The sequence below is a fragment of the Bison bison genome, unplaced genomic scaffold, assembly GCF_000754665.1.
Source record: "Bison bison bison isolate TAMUID 2011002044 unplaced genomic scaffold, Bison_UMD1.0 scf7180017864495, whole genome shotgun sequence".
NCBI lineage: Eukaryota > Metazoa > Chordata > Mammalia > Artiodactyla > Bovidae > Bison > Bison bison.
In genome coordinates, this window is record NW_011495054.1 from 12,427,144 (window position 1) to 12,434,407 (window position 7,264).

Sequence of the window (7,264 nt, forward strand, 5' to 3'; positions counted from 1 at the left end):
AAGAACTAGAGATGCCCTCCGGCGCGAAACCTCTGTGGCCTGGGTCTCCACCGCCCTTCGTCGTCGTCAACCCGCTCTCTCGGGCGCTTGCCTCCGGTTCCCTGCGCCGCCCCCACGCGGGCCCCCTGGCCTCTCTGGGGCCCCTCGCTCCGGGCCTCGCCCGACATGAACCCCACAGTCCCTCAGGCTCCAACCCAGGACCCTCGCTGCCCGCGAGATGCTCACCGCCGCTCTCTCACCCTTGCCGGCAGGCGTCTCCTCGACGGAAGGTGTACCGCGCGGAGCGGCCCCGAGCCGAGAGCCCCGTCGAGGTCCGTGTGCGGCGCCTCGAGCTCGGCGCGGGTCCCTTAAGCCGGAGCGAGCCCTCAGAAAAGCGAGAAACGCCGCAGAAACAACGCCGCGCCCGCGGGCTGACGGCTAGGCTCCCGGGCTGCGAACCACCGCCGCGCGGGGCACGCGGACCCGGCGTGGGGGGCGGGGCGAGCTGGGGCGAGCCAGTCCCCTGTCGCCCTTATTTGCATATGCATGAGACGGCGCGAGGCCGGTCTCTCAGGAAAGCGCGAGAAGTAATGAATTATTCACGAAGCTTCTTGTCTTGCCCCGCCCAGGAAGGCCTCGTTGACTATTCACAAGCGCCGGAGGCGAGTTTCAGCCAGAAAAGGCGGTTGAGTCCCAGTCACCGGAAGGCGTCAACCGGCTGAGGTGAGAGCTGCCCAAACGCGAGGAATACGGAGAAAAACGGGCGCTTTGAACGTTGTTAGCTGTCTTAGGGTTGGTTTTTTTTTTTTCGTTTCTTTTTACCTGAGGCTTTAACTTTGATTTGAAAGCATTTCTCTTGAGGCCTGAAGTACTCTGAGGAGTAGCGAGAAAGCCGGGGCTGAGAGGAAGGACAGAGAAAACCCCCAGGTTCCATTTTCCCCCAAAAGCTTGATGATGAAAAATGTCACATTTACTGAGGGGTCGGGGCGGGGGTGGGGGTGGAAAAAATTGTACTGGAAACACATTTCCACTATCAAGGTAGTTTTTAAATGAGATATCGGTGGAAAAGAAGGAATCAGTTCTGGGCGGGGGCAAGGGGGGCAGTGGCGGGTAATCGGCCCCCCAAACAGACCGATACCTGCGTGTTGCAACACGCAGTCGGGGAGCTTTGGGGGATTATCTTCTCGATCAGGTTTTCTCCAGCTGTGGAGGCGTTTTGCCAGAATCAATGGCTGGTGCAGCCCAAGAAGGGAGCGAGGAGGGGGAGTCCCCACGGGCTGACCTCAAGCTCGTCTTTCGCCTTATCCAGGATTTGCCATTTAATCTCCTGGACTTTAGTTCCCCAAACAGTGCAGAGTGTATCTTGAAACTCAAGACTAGCCAATCACCAAAATGTGTTCAGTTGTGCAGAGCCCTGGACTCGGTGTGCAGTAGTACATCGTGTACTTGGCTGATGAAATCGAAGAAAAAGTAAAGGAGTTTTAATCCAATTAGGATAATCTGATTTCTCCTCCACTGGGCCATAAATCTCTTGAGATGGGAACAGTATTTTACATCTTTGTAAGCCTACTCAAAGATTCGTGCATGGTAGTCACCCAGTAAATGTTGAATAGAATGAATAATTGAAGTAGCATGAAGAAGATATTAAAAAACCAAAAGAGCATGAACAAATACCCAGTTAATACGGTGGAAACCATTTACTCTGAGTGAGCAGGGAGTAGGGGAATTAACAAGACCAAATGGCATTTGTTAAAATAGAGAATAATAATTTGTGGGACCAAACTCTGTGAAACCTCTGAGTAACATGGTGAATTTTGGCAAACAGAGTCCCTTTGATGGATTTTCCTAGTCTTTGTAGTTTTATATTTTACATTTAAATCTATGATCCATTTTTAATTAATATTAGTATGTGATGTCAGATTTAGGTTGAAGGGTTTGGGGATTTTTTGGTCTATGGATGTCCTGTTGTTCCAGCACTATTTGTTAAAAAGACCACCCTTCCTCCACTGAATTGACTTTCCTTTTCTTTAAACCTGAAGGGATTGGGTTAGTTGCAGAGAATGTCTCCTCGTCCTTCCAAATTTATGATGCAAGCCCATTTATGTTGACATGTACTTCCTTTGAGTAAAGCCATCCTTCATATCATATACATATAAGGAAGGTCATCTAGCTGCATTTTAGAATCCAGGTATTGGATATTATTCCTTTGCTCAAAAATGGATTTTCTTGTTAAAAAAAAAAATGGTTTTGAAAGATTGGGAAAGATGGGTGGAAATCAACTGTTACTGTCTTTGGGCATGTGTAATGAAGCTTTGTTTCTTTGTGTGTCACTCAGAATGCCACCTCCTCTTCCACACACACCACCCCCCTCCCACCCTCCTAGGAGGCTTAGGCCTTCAGAAACTAAACAATAGCTGGTTAATCTTTATCTGAATCTTGGATTCACACATTAAAGGGTAAAGTAGTTATTGTGTCTCCATTTTAAATAGGGCAGTTGACATGTAGGTCAACAGGTAAGCCCAGAGTGAGTCTTTATCTGAGAAAACACAGAAATTTTCCCTTTCTCAAGAAGATCATAATCCTCGTCAGAGCAGACATATCAAGCATAAGAATGAATGGTGTTGAGGCCCAGTGAAGTTTCAGATGTGTGTGAATCCAATACACAAGCAAAGTGTAAGACAAATGTCAAAGACATTTGAAAGTTAGAGTTCTGTTCTTAAAACTCACAGTTTTGAAATCTCTCTTAGGTTTTTAGATAATGAGTCAGAACAAGGAGATAAAAAAATCAGAATAATTCTCTGAGAATACATGATCTATGGAGTCATAACCTCCTGGGGCTGTCAGCTGATAAGCTTTCAAAATTCAGCAGAGTTTATACTTGAATAGGAGACCTCCACAAAACACCTGCTCAAAGGGAAAACAGTTGCAACAGAATAGTTAGAAGTTGAAAGGAAACTGGCTATTTAAAACAATTACTTAGATCTTTTTTGCCTTCCTGAAGCCAGCTTATTCTAGACACCACCATGCTTAGAAACCAGCAAGAAAGCCCAGCAACTAGGCAGGTGCTGGTAGTGCATTATTTGGGATGCAATGAAAGCAAGGGAATTTAATTGTGCTGAGTCACTCTAGGAAAACCCCTAAATTATGAGTCAGATTTTCTTGGTTTTTATTCTCAGTTCTGTCACTAAGTGGTTGATTGACCTTGACTTCTCTGAACCTTGATTTTTTTCATCTAGAAAAATAAATGTCTGGACTAGATCATTTAAAGTTCCTTCTGCCTCTAAAATTCTATAATTCTTTTCTAGACCCTTAATTCTTCCTTGTCCCGGTATTACTTCTCTATTGATTCAGCATATATATCTTTATAGCACCTACCTACTTTATTCCAGAACTGCATGATGCAAATCATTGCAGATGGTAACTGAAGCCATGACATTAAAAGATGCTTGCCCCTTGGAAGGAAAGCTATGACAAACCTAGACAGCGTATTAAAAAGCAGAGACATCATTTTGCCAGCAAAGATCTGCATAGTCAAAGCTATGGTTTTTCCAGTAGTCATGTACAGAGAGATTTGGACCATAAAGAATGCTGAGTGCCGAAGAATGGATGCTTTCAAACTGTGGTGCTGGAGAAGACTCTTGAGTCCCTTGGACTGCAAGGAGAGCAAATCAGTCCATCCTAAAGGAAATCAATCCTGACTATCCATTGGAAGGATTGATGCTGACGCTCCAATACTTTGGCCACCTGATGCAAAGAGCTGACTCATTGGAAACGAGCCTGATGCTGGGAGAGATTGGAGGCAAAAGGAGAAGGAGGCAGCGGAGGATAAAATGGTTAGATAGCATAATCAACTCAATGGACATGAGTTTGAGTAAACTCCAGGAGATAGTGGAGGACAGAGGAACCTGGTGTGCTACAGTCCATGGGGTTGCAGAGTCAGACCACTTAGCAACTGAAAAACAACAACCGACTTTATTCCAGTATTGCATGATGCTAACGACTCCAGAATGATCTAAACTAGACACAAAAGTTTATATATGATTCCACTTATATGAAATAAATGTCCAGAATAGGCAAACTGATAGAGATGAAAAGTAGATTAATGGTTGCAAGGAGTCAAGGGAGGGGAAAATGAGGAGTGATTGCTAGTGCAAATAGGGTTTCTTTTAGGGTAACAAAAATCTTCTGAAATTAAATAGTAGTGATGTTTGCAAAACTTCATGAATATATGAAAACCTACTGAAGTATACCTTAAAACCTTAAAAAATAACGAACTAGGCAGATACAACTTTGCCCTCATGTTATCTCACAGCAGGGTGGGATGGATACATAAATGCAAAATGATAGAGTGTATATTACAATGTGCACATAAGCGGGACTTGATGGTGAACCAGGGATGGTGAACTTGAGAAACTGACACTAACCCCATGTCTAGAAGGTGAGTAGGAATTGGAAAGGAGGGAGGATATTTCAGGCAGAGGGAACATTGCAAAAACCTGAAAGCTGAGAGAATATAGATTAATTAAAGAAGATAAAGTTCATGGGGTTGCAAAGAGTCAGATCTGACCAAGCGATTGACACTTGTTTTGGGCTTCCCTGGTGGCTCAGTGGCAAAGAATCTGCCTGCAGTGCTGAAGACCCAGGTTCAATCCTGAACTGAGCGGCTAACACTTTGAAAATAGACAAGGGACTTCCCGGTTTGGGAAGAATCCGCCTGCCAATGCAGGGGATGTGGGTTTGATCTCTGGTCCGGGAAGATCCCACATGCTGCAGAGCAACCAAGTGCATGTGCCACGCACAACTACTGAGCCCGTGTTTACAGCCTGTCAGCTGCAATCGCTGGTGCCACGCACCTCGAGCCATGCTGTGCAAGAAGAGAAGCCAGCACAGTGAGAAGCCCACACACTGCAACTAGAGGGTAGCCCCCTCATGAGCAATGAAGATCCAGAGCAGCCAAAAATAAATACTTAAAAATTTAAAAAGTAGATAAGAATAGCTGATGCATAAAAGTATAAGGGAAAATGGTTAGAGGCGTGGCTAAGGAGGATTGAGCCCGATCTTGAGAAGTTTGGATTTCATCCTGAGAGCGCTGGGGGCCCACTGAAGCATTTCAGTCCAGGAAATTACAGAGTCCGGTTGGTAATCTAAGAATACTCTGGCTGCAATACCAAGAACAGACTGGAGATGGGTAAGGCCAATGACAGACTGGTGGTTGAACAAATCCAGGCAAAAGATGAAGCTGATCTGATCTAAAGCAGAGATGACAACCATGTGCATAAAATGAGGAGTGCACGCTTGAGAAATATTAGGAGACTGGCTGTAGGAATGAGGGAGGGAACAGAGCTGAGTCAGAGTTTTTAGGCTTGAGCAACCCAGGTATTTGATGCTTGTCATCCACTCAGCTAAGGTACAGAAATCGGTTTAGAGCAAAAGGATTCACATTTGGATATGTTGGGAAAATCCAACTGAAACTGGTTCATAGTCAGAGGTACAGATCTGCAACTCCCCAGCAAAACCTAGGTTGGGGTATACATATAAGAGTTGTTAGAATAGAAATAGTAATTGAAATAGTGAGAATGTATTTGTTCGCCCAGGGAGTGTATTTAAAATGCTAAAAGAAAAAAACTAGGACAGAACCGTGAAGAACACCAAAAGCTTAAAAGGGGGCAAGGAAAAAAGCCTGAAGATGACAATGAGAAGAAACAACTGGCAGGTGGGACGAAAACAAGGAGTTCAGATACTAATATCAGATTTAAAACTAAACATGCGTATAATGAAGTGTGTATTGGACAGTGTTCCAGACGCCTTACAAATAATGGCTAAATCTAGGACTAAATATAGTCCTCACAACAAGCCTGGGATGTAGATACTGTTCAGTTCAGTTCAGTCGCTCAGTCGTGTCCGACTCTTTGCGACCCCATGAATTGCAGCACACTAGGCCTCCCTGTCCATCACCAACTCCCGGAGTTCACTCAAACACATGTCCATCTAGTCGGTGATGCCACCCAGCCATCTCATCCTCTGTCATCCCCTTCTCCTCCTGCCCCCAATCCCTCCCAGCATCAGAGTCTTTTCCAAATGAGTCAGCTCTTCGCATGAGGTGGCCAAAGTATTGGAGTTTCAGCTTTAGCATCAGTCCTTCCAATGAACACCCAGGACTGATCTCCTTCAGAATGGACTGGTTGGATCTCCTTGCAGTCCAAGGGACTCTCAAGAGTCTTCTCCAACACCACAGTTCAAAAGCATCCATTCTTCGGCACTCAGCCTTCTTCACAGTCCAACTTTCACATCCATACATGACCACTGGAAAAAACCATAGCCTTGACTAGATGGACCTTTGTTGGCAAAGTAATGTCTCTGCTTTTGAATATGCTGTCTAGGTTGGTCATAACTTTCCTTCCAAGGAGTAAGTGTCTTTTAATTTCATGGCTGCAGTCACCATCTGCAGTGATTTTGGAGCCCCAAAAAATAAAGTCTGACACTATTTCCACTGTTTTCCCATCTATTTCCCATGAAGTGATGGGACCAGATGCCATGATCTTCGTTTTCTGAATGTTGAGCTTTAAGCCAACTTTTTACTCTCCTCTTTTACTTTCATCAAGAGGCTTTTTAGTTCCTCTTCACTTTCTGCCATAAGGGTGGTGGTGTCTGCATATCTGAGGTTATTGATATTTCTCCCGGCAATCTTGATTCCAGCTTGTGCTTCTTCCAGCCCAGCATTTCTCATGATGTACTCTGCATGTAAGTTAAATAAGCAGGGTGACAATATACAGCCTTGATGTAGTCCTTTTCCTATTTGGAACCAGTCTGTTGTTCCATGTCCCATTCTAACTGTTGCTTCCTGACCTGCATATAGGTTTCTCAAGAAGCAGGTCAGGTGGTCTGGTATTCCCATCTCTTTCAGAATGTTTCACAGTTTATTGTGATCCACACAGTCAAAGGCTTTGGCATAGTCAATAAAGCAGAAATAGATGTTTTTCTGGAACTCTTTTGCTTTTTCGATGATCCAGTGGATGTTGGCAATTTGATCTCTGGTTCCTCTGCCTTTTCTAAAACCAGCTTAAACATCTGGAAGTTCATGGGTCACGTATTTGTGAAGCCTGGCTTGGAGAATGTTGAGCATTACTTTACTAGCGTGTGAGATGAGTGCAATTGTGGGGTAGTTTGAGCATTCTTTGGCATTGCCTTTCTTTGGGATTGGAATGAAAACTGACCTTTTCCAGTCCTGTGGCCACTGCTGAGTTTTCCAAATTTGCTGGCATATTGAGTGCAGCACTTTCACAGC

The 7,264-nt window shown here is 44.7% G+C and overlaps 1 protein-coding gene across 1 annotated transcript in view; it reads left to right on the forward strand.

Annotated features, from left to right (window-relative positions):
* The first annotated feature begins 592 nt into the window (after nucleotides 1-592).
* Nucleotides 593-7,264, forward strand: part of HORMAD2 (HORMA domain containing 2) — a 70,085-nt gene continuing 63,413 nt past the window's right edge. The window contains exon 1 of the mRNA XM_010828761.1: nucleotides 593-702. The gene's annotated coding sequence lies outside the window, so the exon portion shown is untranslated. The remainder of the gene's footprint in view (nucleotides 703-7,264) is intronic.